The sequence below is a fragment of the Trichosurus vulpecula genome, chromosome 1 (genome assembly GCF_011100635.1).
Source record: "Trichosurus vulpecula isolate mTriVul1 chromosome 1, mTriVul1.pri, whole genome shotgun sequence".
In the NCBI taxonomy this organism is placed as follows: domain Eukaryota; kingdom Metazoa; phylum Chordata; class Mammalia; order Diprotodontia; family Phalangeridae; genus Trichosurus; species Trichosurus vulpecula.
The window spans coordinates 515,592,186-515,612,293 of record NC_050573.1 but is presented as its reverse complement, the minus strand read 5'-3'; the positions used below and the strand labels follow the sequence as shown (position 1 = coordinate 515,612,293).

At 37.8% G+C, this 20,108-nt stretch overlaps 1 pseudogene; it reads left to right on the top strand.

The window, feature by feature from the left end:
- Positions 1-1,841: 1,841 nt before the first annotated feature.
- Positions 1,842-3,863, top strand: LOC118840992 (annotated as a pseudogene).
- The last annotated feature ends 16,245 nt before the right edge of the window (positions 3,864-20,108 follow it).

Below are 20,108 nucleotides of genomic sequence, written 5' to 3'. Positions count from 1 at the left end.
AATAGAAATAATTTTACTTGCAGAAAAGCACAGATAGTTAAAGCATGGCAACCTTATAAATACAAAGACAATATGGTACAATTTTGTTGGAAGTAGGTGGTTCTAGAATTCCATCTCTCAGGTGTGCCGGGCCATTCTAATTGATTAAGAGACACTTCAGTGCTTTTAGAGGTGAAAATAAAGACTACTTGATGGTGGTTTACAAAGAAAAGGAAATAAAGAAAAAACAAAACAAAAACAGGAAGGAGAGAGTGTTCAAAACTTCTACAGGAAGGAAAAGAAGGTTACATACAATCCTCTTTAACATATTACTCAAAGACCATAAGAAACTGAGCCACCGCCTACATTCAGGGATTCTATTTAAATTTGGTCTCTAAGTTATAAATCAATCATTCAATCAATAAACATCTGTTAAGCACATGGCAGGCACTGAGCTGAGTATAGACAATACAAAAACAACAGGTCACAGTCTCTGCCCCCCGGAAGCTGACATTCTATCATAGAAAACAACATGAATAAATATAATTAAATACAAATTATACAAACATGTGCAAAGTAAATAGAAGGTTACTGGGTGGTAGGGGAACAAAAAGGTACTAGTCACTAGGACAGTTAGAGAAGCCCTCTTTTAGGAGATGGAACTTAAGCTGAACAATGAAGAAAAATATAGATTTGAAGCCAGGTGAGAATAAATTCAAGGTGTGAGAGACAGCCCATTCAAAAACTTGCATATGGGTGATGAAATGCTGTATGTGATGGCCAGCAAGTAAATCAGTATGACTGAACTGTAGAATTCATGGATTCAAATCAAGTCAACAAGCATTTATTAAGTGCTTCTGTGCCAGGCATTGTGCTAAGAATTTTCGGAGAGTAATGAATAATAGATTTAGAAAGGTAGACCGGTTTTCCAATTTTTTTTAATCTTTCAAATTTTCTCAGTACCATTCCCTAAGCTCTTTAAGAAAATACTGTGGCTAGTTGTTTGGGGCCAATAGGAAGCAGTAAGTTGAGGAAATGACCTAGATATACTTGTGCTTCACCATCAATATGACACCTTTCCTGAAATTTCTTCATGGCATGGCATGAAACTGATACTGAGTCCTCAGAGACCAAGTGAGTGGAGCAAAACTTTGGAAGGGCTCAGGTAGAAGTAAGTGAGGTGTTTTATGCCTGTTGTCCAAAGACCAAGCTAGCTTAGTTTGGGAATCAGCTACATGTAGTTTGACAACAGTCATTAAATACATCACTAACTTCTGCTTGAGCCTTTTCTGATATCTGTTTCATGGCCTGGCATGAAGATGTATTGATCTGTATTGATGGATGGAGTACCCACACTGAATAAATTTACAGACCCTTGAAGTATTGGAATAGTTGTGTTTAAAATAGTTACACTACTCAAAGAAGCCCTGTAGACATTAGCTAGCCATCTAAATCTTTTTCATTACTGGCGATGGTGACTTGATGTCGTTCATCTCAGGAATGATGTGGTGCCTTATAGACATATAAGGTGATACGGTGAAAATTTTATCAAAATAATCCTAAAAAGTAGTCGTTAGAGCACTCCTTATCTCTACCTCCTAGCTTCCTTGGCTACCTTCAAATCTCAGCTAAAATCAGTCCTTTTCTGGTCCTCATTAATCTTAGCATCTTCCCTCTGAGATTATCTCCAATTTTATCCTTTATGTATCTCAGTCTTTTGCCTTTCTTTGGATCCCCAGTGCTTAGTGCAATGCTGAGCATGGAGCAGTTTCTTAATAAATGATAGTTGACAGCCAACTGGAGCCTGGAAGAAGTGAGTTTGACAGCAGACCAACAGTGGCGAATGGTAGAGGCTGCCATGACCCCTGGCCCCGTCTGGGGTTTCCTGTGCTTTCTCTCCTCAGAGACACCACTACCTCTCATTAGCTGGTCCTGATGGTCACTTGCAGGTATGGGAGACAGCCAGCAGCTGCCTTCACCAGGACTCCATTCTTTCTGCTCACCTCAGGGCCACCTGCACCTGCCTGGCTTGGGCCCCGCCGCAGCCGCTGGCCAAGGAAGGTCCCCAGAGGGAAAATAAAGGAAATCTGAAGCTGTAGGAACCAGTGAACAGATTGACCAGTTGGCCATCCGTACAGCAGTGGCCAGCATTTTATTATACAACATAGTAAAAGAAGAGTTACAGAGTAAACTAGTAAGCGGCGGACTTGACAGTAAAGTAAATTGCATACAATGGCACCAAGATAATGATTGTATAGCTGTTCAGATGATAAACATATTGTGGAATGGAATACACAGACTTTGCAGGGTAAACTGCAAATGGAAAGGTGACATCAGGGGTGTCGGTGCTTTGTGCATCAGCCTTGAGGGGGAAATGTTGCTTTTGGCTGATAGAACTATCAAAACATGGGATTTGGAGCCTAAAGAAGTCTATAGACATTTCACAGGTCATGCAACAGCTGTTTCATCACTTATATTCACAACTATAAGACATCCTAATGAAAGTCAGCCCTTTGATGGAATTACTGGCCTTTGTTTCTTGTCTGGAGCAGTACAAGACTGGTTACTTAACGTGTGGCAAGTTCAGTCAGAAAATGAAGAGAAGGCAGTGATGTGTTTTACAGTTACTGATGAACCAGTCTATGTTGACTTAACTCTGTCAGAAGACAAAGAGGAGCCTGTGAAGTTAGCTGTTGTTTGCAGAGATGGACAAGTCCATTTGTAGGAACACATATTAAATGGATACTGCAAAAAAAGCCTTTGACTTTGAATCATACTATTTGGATTGCAACATCTGGAAAAGACAAAGAATCAACACCAACACCCATCCCAATTCTAGCAGAAGCTTTTTGTTCAGACAAGCAATTTTTGCTACTTGTATATGGCAGTCATTTGCAGCCAACTATTGAAAGAGTGTCTTTGAACTCCAGAGAACCCTACATGTGTCTGATAAGAGATTTCAGTTGTTGAACTCCAAAAATAGGAATAGCTGTATCAAAGGTAAGAACACCAGTGATGAACTTAGAGGCTAAAGTTTTAGGCCCTGGGATTTCCAGACATCATGCAGCCATCAAACCTACATTGGAGACAGAGAAAACAGAAAGCAAATGGAGATTAAAGGAGAAGAAGAAAGTTAGCACTGAAGAGCGATTGGGAGCAATAGATATAGACACCATGAAAGAAAAAAGAAAAGCAGACCTGAAGGTGGACAGTTACCCTGTTCTTCTAGTGCAGGGCCTATATGCTAAATAAAGTACTTCGAACAAGAAAGGATACCTCACTAAGAAATACAGTGTTAAGGATTACAGTATATGCTGTTATTCCCTTATTGAATGAACTTACTAAGAGGTTTCAAAAACATCCAAATAGTGCTGTGCTTATGGTTCCATGGTTAAAATCCGTGTTAACCATGCATGCATCTTATCTGTCCACGTTGCCTGACCTGGTACCCCAGCTAGGCATGTTATACCAGTTGATGGAAAGCAGAGTCAAAACCTTAGAAAAGCTCTCTCAACTGCATGGACAACTCATTCCTCTTATTATACAGGTGGCAGCTTCTGAAAAAACTCAAGGTGTGCCTCCGCCTGAGCAGACAGCCAAACTGGTTTATGAGGAAGAATCTTCTGAAGAGGAGTCTGATGATGAAGTAAGGGCAGATGAAAATTCTGATGAGATTTGGGAGGAGGAGAATGAAAAAGAGAGAGAAAGTGAAAACGATGAAGAGGAAGAGGAAGGTGATGATGGTCAACAAGAAATAGATCAGGACCTAGAAAATAGTGAGGAGAAAGAAATGGCTCTTGAAAAAGAAATAAGTGGAGATTCTGATTTGGACCCAGAAAATGAAAGTGAAGAAGAATGAAGAAGAAAGGAAAAATGGCCCAATAGAGCTATAAATATTGGCTCACATTGTTGAATGCTACCATGTTCTCCTAGAGAGGGCAGTCTCTGTGTTTGACCTCTGTGGCAGAATGCAGGAGGCCCTCCCACCTTTCCAAATTCAAAATGGTGATCTCACCATACCAGCCCCCTTGTCCTTCCCACCTCAAACTTAACTGTGTAAATAAGAATTTTTCTTTCGATTGTTAATAAACTTTACACAGTAAATAGATATATTTTTCTGCAATATACTGACATGATTGTTCTACATATCTTATATTTTTGTAATATAATAAAGTCCTGGAATGATTGGTTAAAAATTTTTTAAAAATTTTTTTAAAAAGAAGTGAGTTTGAATCCTGCCTTTGACTGTTATCAGCTGTGTGACCCTGGGAAAGTCACCTAACCTCTCTCTGCTTTAGTTAATTGGTCTGTAAAATTAGAGTTTTGGACTCAATGGCCTCAACATACTCATTAAGCTATGTCTAGTATTCTGTCATTCTATGACTGAGTTCCAAATCCCAACTCTACCATTTGCCAGTCTTTCAACGATGGGCAAGGTACAACTTTCCTACAGTTCAGTTTCCTTCTCTGAAAATTGAGAATAATAATTCCTGCTTTATCTACATACACTTAGGTTTGTTATAGTAATGTATGAAATTGGGTAATACATGAAAAACGCTTTGTAAACTAAAAATCGTTGTGCAAATATCAGGTATAATAATCTATCTGAGATGTTTTGTTGAAGGTATTTACTATGGAGTCAGAATGGTATTGACTGACAGGCAGGGTACTATTGATTAGAAAGCAACTTAAAGTAATGGATGGAGATCCTGCCTTAGATCCATTAAAAAAAAGCTTAGTTTGAGTCTTACATCTGACCCATATTACCTTTATGACCCTCAACAAATATTTCAGCCTCCCACAGTGTTCGAGGCCAGAGGTATCAAACATGCGTGCAGGCCTCATGAGGTCCACAACACTGCCAAGTATGGCCTGAGCCAGATTAAAATTTAATTGGAAAATATTTCACAAAATAAATAAAGATACACCAAAACATAGAGAATGTTAATATGTGGTTTTCCAAGTCAATACAAAGTCCACAGGGATATTTATATATGGTTTAGTGGCCCCTGTTTCTATTTGAGTTTGACACTACTACTCAAGACGACTCTCTAAGATTGCAAGTTTCAGAGAAGTTGCTAAACTGTATTGGTAGAGTTCCCTTTGCCAAAGAAATTATAGATACAGTCCCTATCACTATTGATGACAGAAATAGCTAGATGAAATGGAAGTTAATTTCCATGAGGCCTGCAAGGTCAGTGGATCAATGAATAGGCTTAGAAGGTTGATGGATCAGTAAAACCCAAACTAATTTTTGGCAGATTAAGAGGATTAACTGTCAATTTCTAATTTTAGGGCCATCTCAAAAAACAAAAAAATTATTGTTCTTCTTTGGTTGTTTATGAAATGTAAGCCCAAGGATTTAAACCTTTAAAAACAAAAACCACAGAATGTTATTCTTTTCATTACTATAATTTTTTTTAGATTGAAAATATTTTTTTCATGGCAGAAAGTAGTTTCCTTTCAAGTTTCCATGAAGTAGACCTGAACAAGATGGATTCTCTGTATATAATCCAAGGAATGGCTCTTATAGTTAAGTTTATTCACATTATGTAAGTATATTAATATCGCACTAAAAACATGTTCAATCTGTCAGACTTTGATAGATAGCAGAGAGTTTCATTTATTATTATTATTTTAAGGCACATGAATTTTGAACCACATAGTATCTTAAATCTTTGTATTCCCAATGCTTAGCATAGTGCCTGCCACAAAGTAGGCACTTAATAAATGAATATTGACCTACTGACTATTATCTCAGGCTACTAAATTATGGAATCTTAGAACTGGAATGGATCTTAGGTATAATTTAGATCAGGGGTCCTTAACTTTTTTGCATGTAGTGAACCCTCTTTGGCAGTATGATAAAACCCATGGACCCCTTCTCAGAATAAAGTGCTTTGCTTTCTTTTCATTCATAATTGAAGAAAATACTAAAATTCAGTTCAATGTTAGTGAAAAGATGTGACTGTTTTCCCATCAAAGTTCACAGATTCCCTGAGACCTTCCCGTGATCCCTATGTGAGTTTGTAGACCCTAAGTTAGGAATCTCTGATATAGTCCAAACCTTTTATTCTAGTACAGACTAAACATAGCCTCTTCTCAAGGTTTTGTCTAAGAAGCAGTGTGGTGTCTTAGAGATAACAGTGGACTTGGAGTTGGAAGCCTCTGGAAGACTCTTGGCGCTGCTGCTTCCTAGCCCTGAGAATATAGACAAATCTTTTAAATGTTCTCAACTTCAGTCGTATCATCTGTTAAGTGAGAACAATGGTACTTATATATAATTTATTCCATAAGACTGATGTGAGGAAAGTAAAGTGCTAAAAAATTTGAAGGTTTAAAATCATTTTTTATTGTTGCTTTAACCAGAGCTCAGAGTTAGAGCTTGAAGGAAATTTAAAGACCATCAGATCCAATTTCTTTATTTTACACAAGAGAAACCTTAGGCCCAGAGAGGTTAAGGAGTTTTCCCCATGTTATGCAGATAATGACAGAGGTAAGATTTGAATACAGGTCTTCTAACTGAAACTGGTGTTTTTTCCATTGTGCCATGTTGGCTATCATGTAAACTAGCACCTATGGCAATTTTGGAGGGAGGAGCGTCTAGATCCCATTGGGAGAGAGACTCTGGGACACTACTTTGGGGTTGGGGGAAACCCAGGTCTCACAGTTCCTTCATTGAGTGTGAAGGATGTTAAAGGCATCCCCCATAAGAGGCACAGTGTGAATTCCTAATCCAGTCCCCTTCAATTGAAAGCAGTCATATTGGGAAAGGAGGTGACTCACCTCTGGAGAGGGAGAAGGCTATAGGAAGGGGGATGCGGTAGTAGTGTGCATGAGATGTGGCCCAGAGAGTGAGCCCCTCAGGGTGGCTGCCAAGGGCCGGCTGAGGGAGCTGGGATGGTTGTATTGTGTAGACCGGAGGACCATAAAGTGAAGTAAGCAAACCCCCTCTAGATGTTGGCACCCAGAGTTAGAGTTTCAATTGTTCCATTCTAGTTTTAACTAACTTACATGACAGTTTAAACAAGCAAGTCAAATAAGAGAGTCAGATTGTTGTGGGAGGGTATTGACACAGCCCTAAAAACATTTTACTCCATTCTAAGGGTCTAGAATGTAACAGGTCTTAACATTTATTATTTTGACAAAGGTCAAGAGGTATTAACCATCCAAGTGAGATAAACAACATTTGCAGATTTACTAATCCTCTAGTTGCTTTGCACATTGGTTTGTATAATATTACATCACAAGCCTATGTTTTCAGTGTTCATGACTAAGTTATTGGGTTATTCCTATGGTCATCATTTTGATATGCACCACATAATGATGCTCCTAATATTTCCCTCATAGTGCCATTATGAAGAAAACAAAGCAACATGCAAAAGTAAGCTTTTTATTGTGATTTATCATTTTAACCTGAGGTATAACTACAAATCAGGGACACTGAGGAATTTTGTGTCAGGCAGGAGTCAGGGGACAGGAGGCAGGGGTGGAGTGGAGGGGGGAGAGGAACTAGGACACTGAGGCAGTGGATAATGGATTTATCAAAGACCCAAAGTTCAGAAACCCTGAATTAAACCAACTACAAAAACCTAAAGGGGAAGTAAACTGCATCAGTGGAGAAATTAAAAAAAATTCTATGAAAACACAGATTCCTGAAGAATTTAGTGTTATATTTTAGAGATATGAATTTTGATGCATATACATCAAATCTACTTAATAAACACATTATAATAAGGGCTTATTCTTTAATGAGGATTTTGGGCTCCACATGCCTTTGTGAGGCAATTAGGGGGCAGAGTAGATAGGCTTGGAATTAGAAACAGCCTCAGATGCTTACTACCCATATGATCCTGGGCAACTCACTTTAATTTTTCCCAGCCTCAGTTTCCTAATCTTGAAAGTAGCTAGTTGGTAGATTGTCAGAAAGGTCTGAGTTTGAATCCAGCCTCAGGCATTTTCTAGATGTATGACTGGTTAAATCACTTAACCTCGGTTTGCCTCAGTTTCCTCAACTATAAAATGATGACAGTAATAGCACGTACCTGAGAGGGTTGTTGTGAGGATGAAATTAGATCATATTAAAGCAGCTAGCACAATGCACAGTGCACAGTAAATGCTATAGAATTACTAGCTGTCGGGGGGCGGAGCCAAGATGGCCGCATGAAGGCAACCTCTTACCGGAGCTCTCTCACAAGGTCTGTCAGATTCCCATAAAAAAGTGAATTTGAGCAGATTTGAGAGAGTCAGAAACCGCGAGCAGTCTGCGTGGGGCAAATTTCCGAGCCGGGAGAGTCTGAAAGGCCAGAGGAACGAACCTGCAGGCGCGGAGAGTGCTCGGTGCGGAGCTGCTCCAGACCAAGGCGGAAGCGGCCGGCCGGGAAATCCACGTGGGAGACGAGCTGGGAGAAAGCTGGGCGCCCGAAACCGGCAGAGATCCCCAGGCCTCCCAACACAGGACGGCAGTCTCTGGGAGCGACGAGAGGCAGCGCAACGCCACCAGCCGCGAAAACACCCAGTCCTGCCGCTTGCAAAACCCAGGATCTCGGCCTCTTGAACTTCCGGAAGACTCAATGGCTAGGTAAGCGGCTCTAACCCCTCCCCCCCTCACCCAGAGAATTCCTCGGGGAAAAAAAAAAAAAAGAGAACTGAAACAGAGGAGAGAGTAGCAGGGCTTCACAGGACAAATACTAGAAGCTCATTAGTCCCAGAGGGGAAGAGTCGGCAGGGGGCCAAGCCAGGAGCCCAGACGTAACCTTGCTCCCCCAGGGGAAGCGCCAGTCATCAGCTCAAACAACAAACGGCTGAGACCATTGCTGAAAAGCAAGTGCTGGAGAGCACCCATAGGGAGTGAGACGCCAGGGAGCCAGACCCCTCCCCCACACCTCAGGAAACTGAAGGTTATAATTTTAGACTCACAACCCCCAGAATAAGAAAGCTGGGACAGAAAGCCCTGAGACTCACAGATAGAAATTCGTTCTAACGCCAGCAAAAGGCAATCCAACATGAAGAAGAACACAAAAAAACCGAGGACAATAGATTCTTTTTATGGAGACAGGCAGGATCAAAATATCGACTTAGAAGAAGATAGCAATGACACGGTAGATACATCAGATACCTCAAAAGCTAATATGATCTGGTCTCCAGCCCAAAAAGCACTGCTGGAAGAGCTAAAAGAGGATTTTAAAAACCAAATTAGGGAGCTAAAAGAAAATATGGAAAAAATGGAAAAAAGGGAGAAAAAATCCACTGACGAAATCAAGTCCCTAAAGAATAAGATTGGCGAAATGGCTATGGAGATTCAGAATCTAGAGAGAGAAAAGGACACCCTGAGAGGTGAAATCAACCAATTGAAAATGGATGCTCAAAAGCAAAATGTAAACACTAACTCATTTAAAATTAGACTTGAGCAAGTGGAAGCTAATGAATCTATGAGGCATCAAGAAGTAATAAAACAAAATGTAAAGAATGAAAAAATAGAAAAAAATGTGAAATATCTGATTGGCAAAACAACTGACCTGGAAAATAGATCCAGGAGAGACAATTTGAGAGTTATTGGTCTACCGGAAATCCACGATGAAAAAAGGAGCCTTGACAGTATCCTCGAAGAAATTATCAAAGACAACTGCCCAGAGATCCTAGAACCAGAGGGCAAAATAGTCATTGAAAGAATTCACCGATCACCCCCTGAAAGAGATCCCAAACTGAAAACACCAAGAAATATTATAGCCAAATTTCAGAGCTATAAACTTAAGGAGAAAATACTGCAAGCAGCCAAAAAGAAGCAATTCAAATATCGTGGAACTACAGTCAGGATCACGCAGGATCTCTCAGCTTCCACATTAAAAGACAGGAGAAATTGGAATATGATATTCCGAAGGGCAAAGGAGCTGGGACTACAACCAAGGATCAACTACCCAGCAAAACTAAGCATAATTTTCCAGGCAAGGCGATGGACATTCAATGAAATAAGGGAATTCCAGACCTTCCTGATGAAAAGGCCAGAACTCAATGGCAAATTTGATCTCCAAATACAAACCTCAAGAGAGACATAAAAAGGTAACCAGGGGAAAAACCCCCACAAACTTCATTAACCAATAAGCTTAGGTTGTTTACATCTTTATGTGGGATTATATCATCTTATGTATGTTTTTTATGTATATATATATATACATATACATATATAAGTCATTCTTGTGAATGGTACAACTATTGTGACAAATGAAAGGGATATACATAGGTTGTGAATGCCTGTATAAATTGACGGATGTAAAGATATAAAATATAAATAAGAGATATAAAGGGAGGGCTATGAGGGAAGTGGTAAGAAGGTTGTAGAAAAGGGTAAATTACACCAAAGGAAGTGGCAAAAAAAACATATTATAGTAGAGGGAAAGAAGGGAGGGAGAAGAGCAGTATTTGAGCTTTACTGTCATCTGATCTAGTTCAAGAAGGGAATAACATACTCGGATAAGTTTAGAAATCTAACTTGTCCTACGGGAAGTGGGAGGGAAAGGGGGGAAAAAGGGACGGGGGAGGGCAGAAGGAAGAAGAGAAGTAGCAAGTGGGTAACGGTTAGATAAGGGAGGGGAATAAAGAGGGAGGGTTAACTGAGGAAAGCGGCGGTCAAAAGCAAAACTTTGTTGGGGAGGAGAAGGGGAAAGGGAGAAATAAAAGCATAAACAGGGGGAATTAGGATGGAGAAAAAGACACAGATAGAAATCATAACCCTGAACGTGCAGGGGATGAACATTCTCACAAAACAGAAGCAGATAGCAGAATGGATTAAAAACCATAATCCTACAATATGCTGTTTACAAGAAACACATCTGAAACAGGGGGATACACATAGGGTTAAGGTAAAAGGCTGGAGTAAAATATATTGTGCCTCAGCTAAAGTAAAAAAAGCAGGTGTAGCAATCCTAATCTCAGACAAAGCAAAAGTAAAGATAGATCTAATTAGAAGAGATAAGGAAGGACATTATATCCTGCTGAAAGGCACCATAAACAATGAAGCAATATCATTGCTTAACATATATGCACCAAGTGGTAAGGCATACAAATTCTTAGAGGAGAGGTTAAGGGAGTTACAGGAAGAAATAGACAGCAAAACTATAATATTGGGAGACCTCAACCTCCCCCTTTCTGAACTTGATAAATCTAACCTCAAAATAAATAAGAAAAAAGTTAAGGAGGTAAACAGAATTTTAGAAAAGGCACATATGATAGACCTCTGGAGAAAACTGAATGGGGATAAAAAGGAATATACTTTCTTCTCAAAAGTACATGGCACATACTCAAAAATTGACCATGTACTAGGGCATAAAAACCTCACAATCCAGTGCAGAAAAGCAGAAGTAGTCAATGCATCCTTTTCAGATCATGATGCAATAAGAATCATTTTTAATAAAGCACCATGGAAAAATAAGCTAAAAACTAATTGGAAACTAAATAATTTAATTCTAAAGAGTGAGTGGGCCAAAGATCAAATCAGAGAAACAATCAATAATTTCATTCAAGAGAATGACAATAATGAAACAACATACCAAAACTTATGGGATGCAGCAAAAGCAGTTCTTAGGGGAAGTTTTATATCTCTAAATGCCTACATGAATAAAATAGGGAAAGAGGAGATCAATGATCTGGGCATACAGCTGAAAAAGCTAGAAAAAGAGCAAATTGAAAACCCCCAATTAAATACCAAATTAGAAATACTGAAAATCAAAGGAGAGATTAATAAAATTGAAACCAAGAAAACTATTGAATTAATAAATAAAACAAAGAGCTGGTTTTATGAAAAAACCAATAAAATTGACAAACCTTTGGTCAATTTGATTAAAAAAAAGAAAGAAGAAAATCAAATTACCAGTATAAAAAATGAAAAGGGTGAGGTCACCTCTAATGAAGAGGAAATCAAAACAATAATTAGGAATTATTTCGCCCAACTGTATGCCCATAAATTTGACAACCTTAGAGATATGGATGAATATCTACAAAAACATAAACTGCCCAGACTAACAGAGAAGGAAGTGAAATTTCTTAATGACCCCATATCAGAAAAAGAAATTGAGCAGGCCATCAACGAACTCCCTAGGAAAAAATCTCCAGGGCCAGATGGTTTTACATGTGAATTCTATCAAACATTTAAAGAACAACTAATTCCAATACTTTGCAGACTATTTGGGAAAATAGGAGAAGAAGGAGTCCTACCAAATTCTTTTTATGACACAAATATGGTACTAATACCTAAACCAGGTAGAGTTAAAACAGAGAAAGAAAATTATAGACCAATTTCTCTAATGAATATTGATGCAAAAATTTTAAATAAAATATTAGCAAAAAGATTGCAGCAACTCATTACGAGAATAATACACCATGACCAGGTAGGATTTATTCCAGGAATGCAAGGCTGGTTCAATATTAGGAAAACTATTAGCATAATTGACCATATCAACAACAAAACTAGCAAAAACCATATGATCATCTCAATAGAAGCAGAAAAAGCCTTTGACAAAGTACAACACCCATTCCTATTAAAAACACTAGAAAGCATAGGAATAAGGGGAACCTTCCTCAAAATTATAAATAGCATCTACCTAAAACCATCAACAAGCATTATTTGTAATGGGGATAAACTAGATGCATTCCCAATAAGATCAGGGGTGAAACAAGGATGTCCATTATCACCCCTATTATTCAATTTGGTTCTAGAAACATTAGCTGTAGCAATAAGAGAAGAAAAAGAAATTGAAGGAATTAGAATAGGAAAAGAAGAAACTAAATTATCACTTTTTGCAGATGATATGATGATTTATCTAGAGAATCCTAGAGAATCAAGTAAAAAACTACTTGAAATAATAAACAACTTTAGCAAAGTTGCAGGATATAAAATAAACCCACATAAATCCTCAGCATTCCTATACATTACTGACAAAGCCCAACAGCAAGAGATAGAAAGAGAAATTCCATTCAAAGTTACTGAAGGCACTATAAAATATTTGGGAGTCTATTTGCCAAGACAAACCCAGGGCCTATATGAACATAACTATGAAACACTTTTCACGCGAATAAAATCAGATCTAAATAAATGGAGAAATATCAGTTGCTCATGGTTAGGCCAAGCTAATATAATAAAAATGACAATTCTACCTAAATTAATCTATCTATTCAGTGCCATACCAATCGAACTACCAAAATTTTTTTTTGCTGAGCTGGACAAAATAATAACAAAATTCATTTGGAAAAACAAGAGGTCTAGAGTATCTAGGATATTAATGAAAAGACATGCTAGGGATGGTGGTTTAGCCACACCAGATATTAAACTGTACTACACAGCAGCAGTCATCAAAACTGCCTGGTACTGGTTAAGAAACAGGGGTGTGGATCAGTGGTATAGGATAGGTACACAAGTAGGTGAAATCAACAAGTTTAGCAATCTACTCTTTGATAAACCCAAAGAAGCCAGTTTCTGGGCTAATAATTCACTATTTCACAAAAACTGTTGGGAAAATTGGAAAATGGTAGGGCAAAAACTGGGCATAGACCAATATCTTACACCATATACCAAAATAAAGTCAAAATGGGTTCATGATTTAGGAGTAAAAGTTGATACTCTAAGTAATTTGGGAAAGCAAGGAATAGTTTACTTATCAGATTTGTGGAAAAGTAAAGAATTCATGACCCAACAAGAGATAGAGAGCATTACAAAATGCAAAATGGATAATTTTGATTATGTCAAATTGAAATGTTTTTGTACAAAAAAAGCCAATACAACAAGAATTAGGAGGGAAGCAGAAAATTGGGAGAAAATCTTTGCAACTAGTATTTCTGATAAAGGCCTCATTTCTAAAATATACAGGGAGCTAAGCCAAATATATAGGAAAACAAGCCATTCCCCAATTGAGAAATGGTCAAAGGATATGAACAGGCAGTTTTCAGAGGAAGAAATTAAAGCTATCTACAGGCATATGGAAAAATGCTCTGGATCGCTGCTGATTAGAGAAATGCAAATCAAAACAACTCTTAGATACCACATCTCTCCTGTCAGATTGGCTAAAATAACAAATCAGGAGAATGATAAATGCTGGAAAGGATGTGGGGAAATTGGAACATTGTTGCATTGCTGGTGGAGTTGCGAGCTGACCCAGCCATTTTGGAGGGCGGTGTGGAACTATGCCCAAAGGGCTATAGAAATGTTCATACCCTTTGACCCAGTAATACCACTTCTAGGGTTGTATCCCAAAGAAATCACGCAAGCGGGAAAAGGACCCATATGTACAAGAATATTTATAGCAGCTCTCTTTGTGGTAGCCAAGAATTGGAAAGCAAAGGGATGCCCATCAATTGGGGAATGGCTGAACAAGCTGTGGTATATGAAGGTGATGGAATACTATTGTGCCATAAGAAATGGGGATGATGCAGACTTCATAACAACCTGGAAAAACCTACACGACATAATGCTGAGTGAGCGGAGCAGAGCCAGGAGAACGTTGTGCACAGCCACAGATATGTGGATTCCGTGAGGACCAACCCTGACATACTGCGCTTCTCTCAGCAACCTAAAGGGGCAAGGACAAATCCAGGGGACTCACGATGGAGAATGCTATCTTCATCCAGAGAAAGAACTGTGAAGTTTGAATACAGACTGAGGCACACTACATGCTCGCCTTTTCTGCTTCTCTTTTGTTTTTGGTTTTGGGTTTTTTTTTTTTTTGTTGTTGTTTTTTTTTTTTTTTTGGTTCTGTTTCTTCTTTCTTATGATTCATTCCATTGGTCAAAATTCTTCTCCACGACTTGACTAGAGCATAAATTAATTCAATGCGAAGTTATACATGACAGTTATATGAGACTTCATGCCGTCTTGGGGAGGGAGGGGGGAGGGAGGGGAGAAAAACTGGAACTCAAAACTATGTAGAACCGTGTGTGGTAAACTAAAAATAAAAAAAAAAAAAAAAAAAAAAAAAAAAAAAAAAAGAATTACTAGCTGTCATTGTTGTTATCACTAAAATGGGAATACTGATGGTTTTAGGTAAATGCTTTTTTATCAATTTAAGGAAAAATCCATTGATACCAATACTTTCAAGTGTTTTTAATCAAAATGAGTGTAACCAGAGTGGGGAAACTGCAGCCTCAAGGCCACTTGTGACCTTCTAGGTCCTTGAGTGTGGCACAGAACAATTCCTTTTATCAAGGGCATTTGTTCTGTGAAATTTGAATTCAAAGGCCACACTTGAGGACCTAGAGCACCATTGGTGGCCTCGAGGCTGCAGGTTCTCCACCCCTGATAGTACTTTCTCAAAAGTTTTTTCTGCATCTATTGATATAACCATATGACTTTTTAACTTTAATTATCGATATAATCAGTTATGTTAATAGTTTTCCTTACATTAAACCCTCCCTGCATTCCTGGTATATATCCCACTTGATCATACTATATAATCTTTGTAATATATTGTTGTAATCTTTTAGCTAGTGTTATATTTAGCCATTTTTAGGGCAGGGGATGAGGGAAGACAAAAAGGGAAGGGAAAGAAATTTATATGATACTTTTATTATATATTTAAAAGGAATAGCAAATTGTACATAACAGATTTGCAGTTTCATGTATGATAATCTTTCTTATTGTACTATGATATGGAATTAATTGTTTTATTCCATAAATTAAAAGTAGAATAAATAAAACATTTTTAAAAATTAAAAAAGAGAAAGGGGAAAATGGGGATACTAGTAACAGGGTTCTTATGAGATAAAATGCAACAATCTATGCAAAGCACTATGTAAATCCTAGCTGTTATTATTATGTATGCATTACATTTCATTACTTCACTGCTTAAGAACTCTTTTGACCTTGTCTGGATTTTCTCTTTATATTTTCATTGTGGACAGTTAAGATAAGACATTAGGCAACCTTTTTTCACTCCCAAAGTCCATGACCAAGATGACCTTATTAATGCCGAATGACTCTTTGAAATTATGCTCTTTTGAATAAATATCTTGATAATGGCAATTAATTCTCTGTGTGTTTCCTGAAATGGTTTTACTTTTTCATATATAGGTTCTGTCACAATAGCCTTAGTGAAGTTTTAAACTACTACTGCCTAAAATAAATCTTTTGTTATTAAATTAAGCTATTAAATTAAAATAAGCCATTAAGAATAAAGCTTTAAGCCGCTAAAGCGCTAAACTGCTCTAAGACTTTGGGATGCTTTGTATACATATTTTTGTTGTTCAGTCAATTAGTCATGTTCAACATTTCATGATCCAGTGAACCATAGCACACAAATGCCATCCACTGGGTTTTCTTGCCAAAGATATAGGAGTGGGATTTCCTTCCCCAGTGGATTAAGGCAAACAGAGGTTAAGTGATTTGCCCAGGGTCACACAGTTAGTAAATGTTTAAGGCTGTATCTAAATTCAGGTCTTCCTGATTCTAGGCCCAGAGCTCTATCTGCTCTATCCACAGATACCACTAGCTAACATTATACATCTAGAAGGGACAAATTATAAATAGACTATCGTAATGGATTTAGAAGCAGCTAAATAGCACAGTGGATATGGTGTTGAGCATGAAATCTGGACCATCTGAGTTCAAATCCTGTCTCTGATTCTTAATTAGCTAGGTGACCCTGGTGAAGTCACTTAAGTGCTGTCTGCCTCAGTTTCCTCATCTTTTACTTGGTTATAAAAATGGCACCTACCTCATAGGGTTATCATGAGAATCAAATTAGACAATATTTGTGAAGCGTTTTGCAAACCTTAAAGGTCTCTATAAATGCTGGTTACTATGCACTACCAAATTAGGGAATGCTTCTTGTGAATCTATGTATTGTAACTCAGAGATTACATTGCATATTTGGATCCCAGAGAGGCAAGGAGCCAGCAAAACTCCGAAGTGGAGAATGAGCTGGAACACCATTAAGATATAATTGGGAAATGATTAACAAGAGAAATAAAAACACAATACAAGATAATGTTAATTTGTGGTTTTCTGACTCAAAATGGTGCCGCAGGCATCTTTTTCTATTTGAGTTTGACTCCACTGTAATGCAACTGACAATTGCTTCATGAGGCCACAAAGAATATTATTATGGACTAGTCTCAGATTGCTTGAAGAGACCAACCTTGACCCCAGAGATAAGAGGAGGAAGCAATGGTGCTTTTCATGAAACACTATTGATATGAAATATGGCATACCCTACTAGACACAGATATGTTGTTGGTTGAGTTCTGCTTAAAAATGGTATTGGGAGAAGGGAAGACATATAGGAAAGTTACTGTGATGTAAAAAGACATAAATAAAAGGTAGCAGTTGGATAATATGGGTTATCCCACTTAGTGTGTGTGTGCTATATATAGGTGTGTGTATGTAACATGTGTATATTTATATGCACACACATTGCCTTTTGATGCTTGAGAATTTTACTTTGAATTTCAATGGAGAGATGAGAATGAGAAAATTAACATGAAAAACAGAGCTGGAGGTTAACTGAATTAATGCATCTATTTGAAAGCATCAGTGAATTACTAGGAGATGAAAATTATTTAACAGAGAACCTCAGCTCATAACAGATAATCATCAAAATTCTTTCAAAGGCCTAAAGTCAACATCTAAATGAATTATGCATTATGCTACATATGAGAGGCTCTTTTGATGTTAGTTTCAGATGCGTTTTATAGACTCTTCTATTCAATCTTAGTGTTCATTTAAAAAACATTTTATCATGACATCTGAACCTCATATATTAATAATAAAGTCAGATCCCTATTACTGCGAATAAGTAGCGACTATTTCTATTTTGGCCAGAAACTCTGAGGATCTTCCCCTCTCAGATTGATTTTTTGACTGGGTAAAAGAGGTCATTCTTTAGCTCATTTCTTACCTAGCATTAATCACTGAATGAGCATTGTGTCAGTCAAACTGAGACCCAGGAAAGACCTTAGCTTAAAAAGGCCAAAGCCCCCCCACCTCCCCACCCTGTGACTGCATACAGGCTTATCTGTCATCCTAATCTATATCTCACCACTGGAGCCAGATGGCTTCAGAGAAGAAAGTGAGGCTGGTGATTTTGCACAGCCCTCCCTCACTTAAATCCAATTCACTTGCATGTCATGGCATCACCTTGCTGAAGCCATGGTCCTCCTCAAGAACAAAAGACAAACAACAACTACAAATAATGAGTCCCCTGAAGTGGTTGCATGTATCCAAATTTGTACTATTTGAAATTTATGTTTATGTAAAATATAGCAATTGGTTCCAGCCCAGTAGAAATATGCAGGCAAATTTGAATAATTCTACCACTTCAGGGGATTAGTCATTTTTTCTAAAGGGACCTAGCTATAACAATAAATATTATTATTATTAATATAGCAATATTTATACATGCATATGTATACATACATATTTATACATGTATATATATAAATATAGTGTTTTATGTTTTATAAATTGTTTTCCTTGTAGCAACTTTGAGGCAGCATGGTGGAAAGACCACTGGCTATGGAATCAGAGGAGCTAGGTTCAGATACTATCACTAATCTTGTTACCTGTGTGATCTTGGACAAGTCACCTGAGCCTTACCATCTTCATCAGAAAAATGAGAGGAACTAGAAGATCTCTGAGGTTCCTCAAGACTATAGATCTATGATTCTGTGAAAACAGTATTATCACCTCTATTTTACAGATGAGGAACCTAAGGTGAAAACAAAGTAATATAAAAAAAGGTTGGACTTTGGCTTAGACGAGACTCCTGGAAATATCCTAAGAGCATTGGATTTGGAGTTAGGAAGACTTGAATTCAAATCCTGCCTCAAACACATACTAGTCAGAGTAACCTACATAAATTGATACAGAATGAAGTAAGAAGAACGAAGAAAATAATACATGCAGCAGTTGAAATAATGTAAATGAAAAGAACATGAAAAACCAAAGTGAACATTGTATAATTATACTTAACAATCTTGGTTCTGGCAAAGAAATGGGGAAATTCATCTCTTTCCTTTCATCAGAGAGGTTGGAGACAATGGGTCAAAATATTATAGGCACTATCTGAAGGAATCACTGTATTGCTTAGTCTTCCTTACCTGTTGTCTTTTGTTTCTTTAAAAAAATCATGATACGAAAACACAAGATATCAGGGAAACTGTCAATCATTTTCTGATGATACATATCTGAAATCTGGGGCCTACAGGATCACTTCTCCCTTCCTCTCAACGTTACGAGATCATTCTTCAATTGACTTTTATTCTGCAGTCCAACTTCTACATGTCAAAATAAATGGGAGGACAAACAATGAGGCTAGCTTTCATAACTACATAGAAGCTTGTTTTTTATTCACCTTTTTCTTTGGGGATATTAGCTGTAGTTGTTCTTTCCTGTGTCAGATTTGCAATGATGTCTCACCTTTTCCTCCACAGTCTCTGGGGTTTTTCGTTGTTATGTTGTTGTTCAGTCATTTCAGTCGTGTCGGACACTTTGTGACCCCGTTTGGGGTTTTCTTGGCAATGATACTAAGAGAGTTTGCCATTTGCTTCTCCAGCTCATTTTACAGATGAGAAAACTGAGACAAAAACAATTATCGTATATATATATATATATATTTTACAAATACATATATTAGTATATATAGTATATTATAGTATGGAATTATAGTAACTTGCCCAGGGTCACATGGCTAGTAAGTGTCTGAGACTGCATTTGAACTCAAGAGTTTTCTAAGGCAGCTAGGTGGCACAGTGGAGAGAGCTCTGGGCTTGGGATCAGGAAGACTCAGCTTTATGAGTTCAAACCCAGCCACATAGACTTGCTAACTGTGTGACCCTGGTGATTCATTGAACCTCATTTGTCTGTTTCTTCATCTGTAAAATGAGCTGGAGAAGGAAATGTCAAAAGCTACTTCAGTATCTGAGCCAAGAAAAAACCCAAATGAGATCCCAAAAAGTCACTAAATACCAATTCTAGGCCTAGCACTCTATCTACTATGCCACCTAGCTAAGTTGAGTTTAACAGTGACCAGATTTATATGGTATTTTAAGATTGATAGGATTTTTTCTTTACCATAAACCTATCAAGGAGGTAGCTCAAGCATGATCATTCACATTTTACAAATGAGATAACTCATTCATAAGGGTAA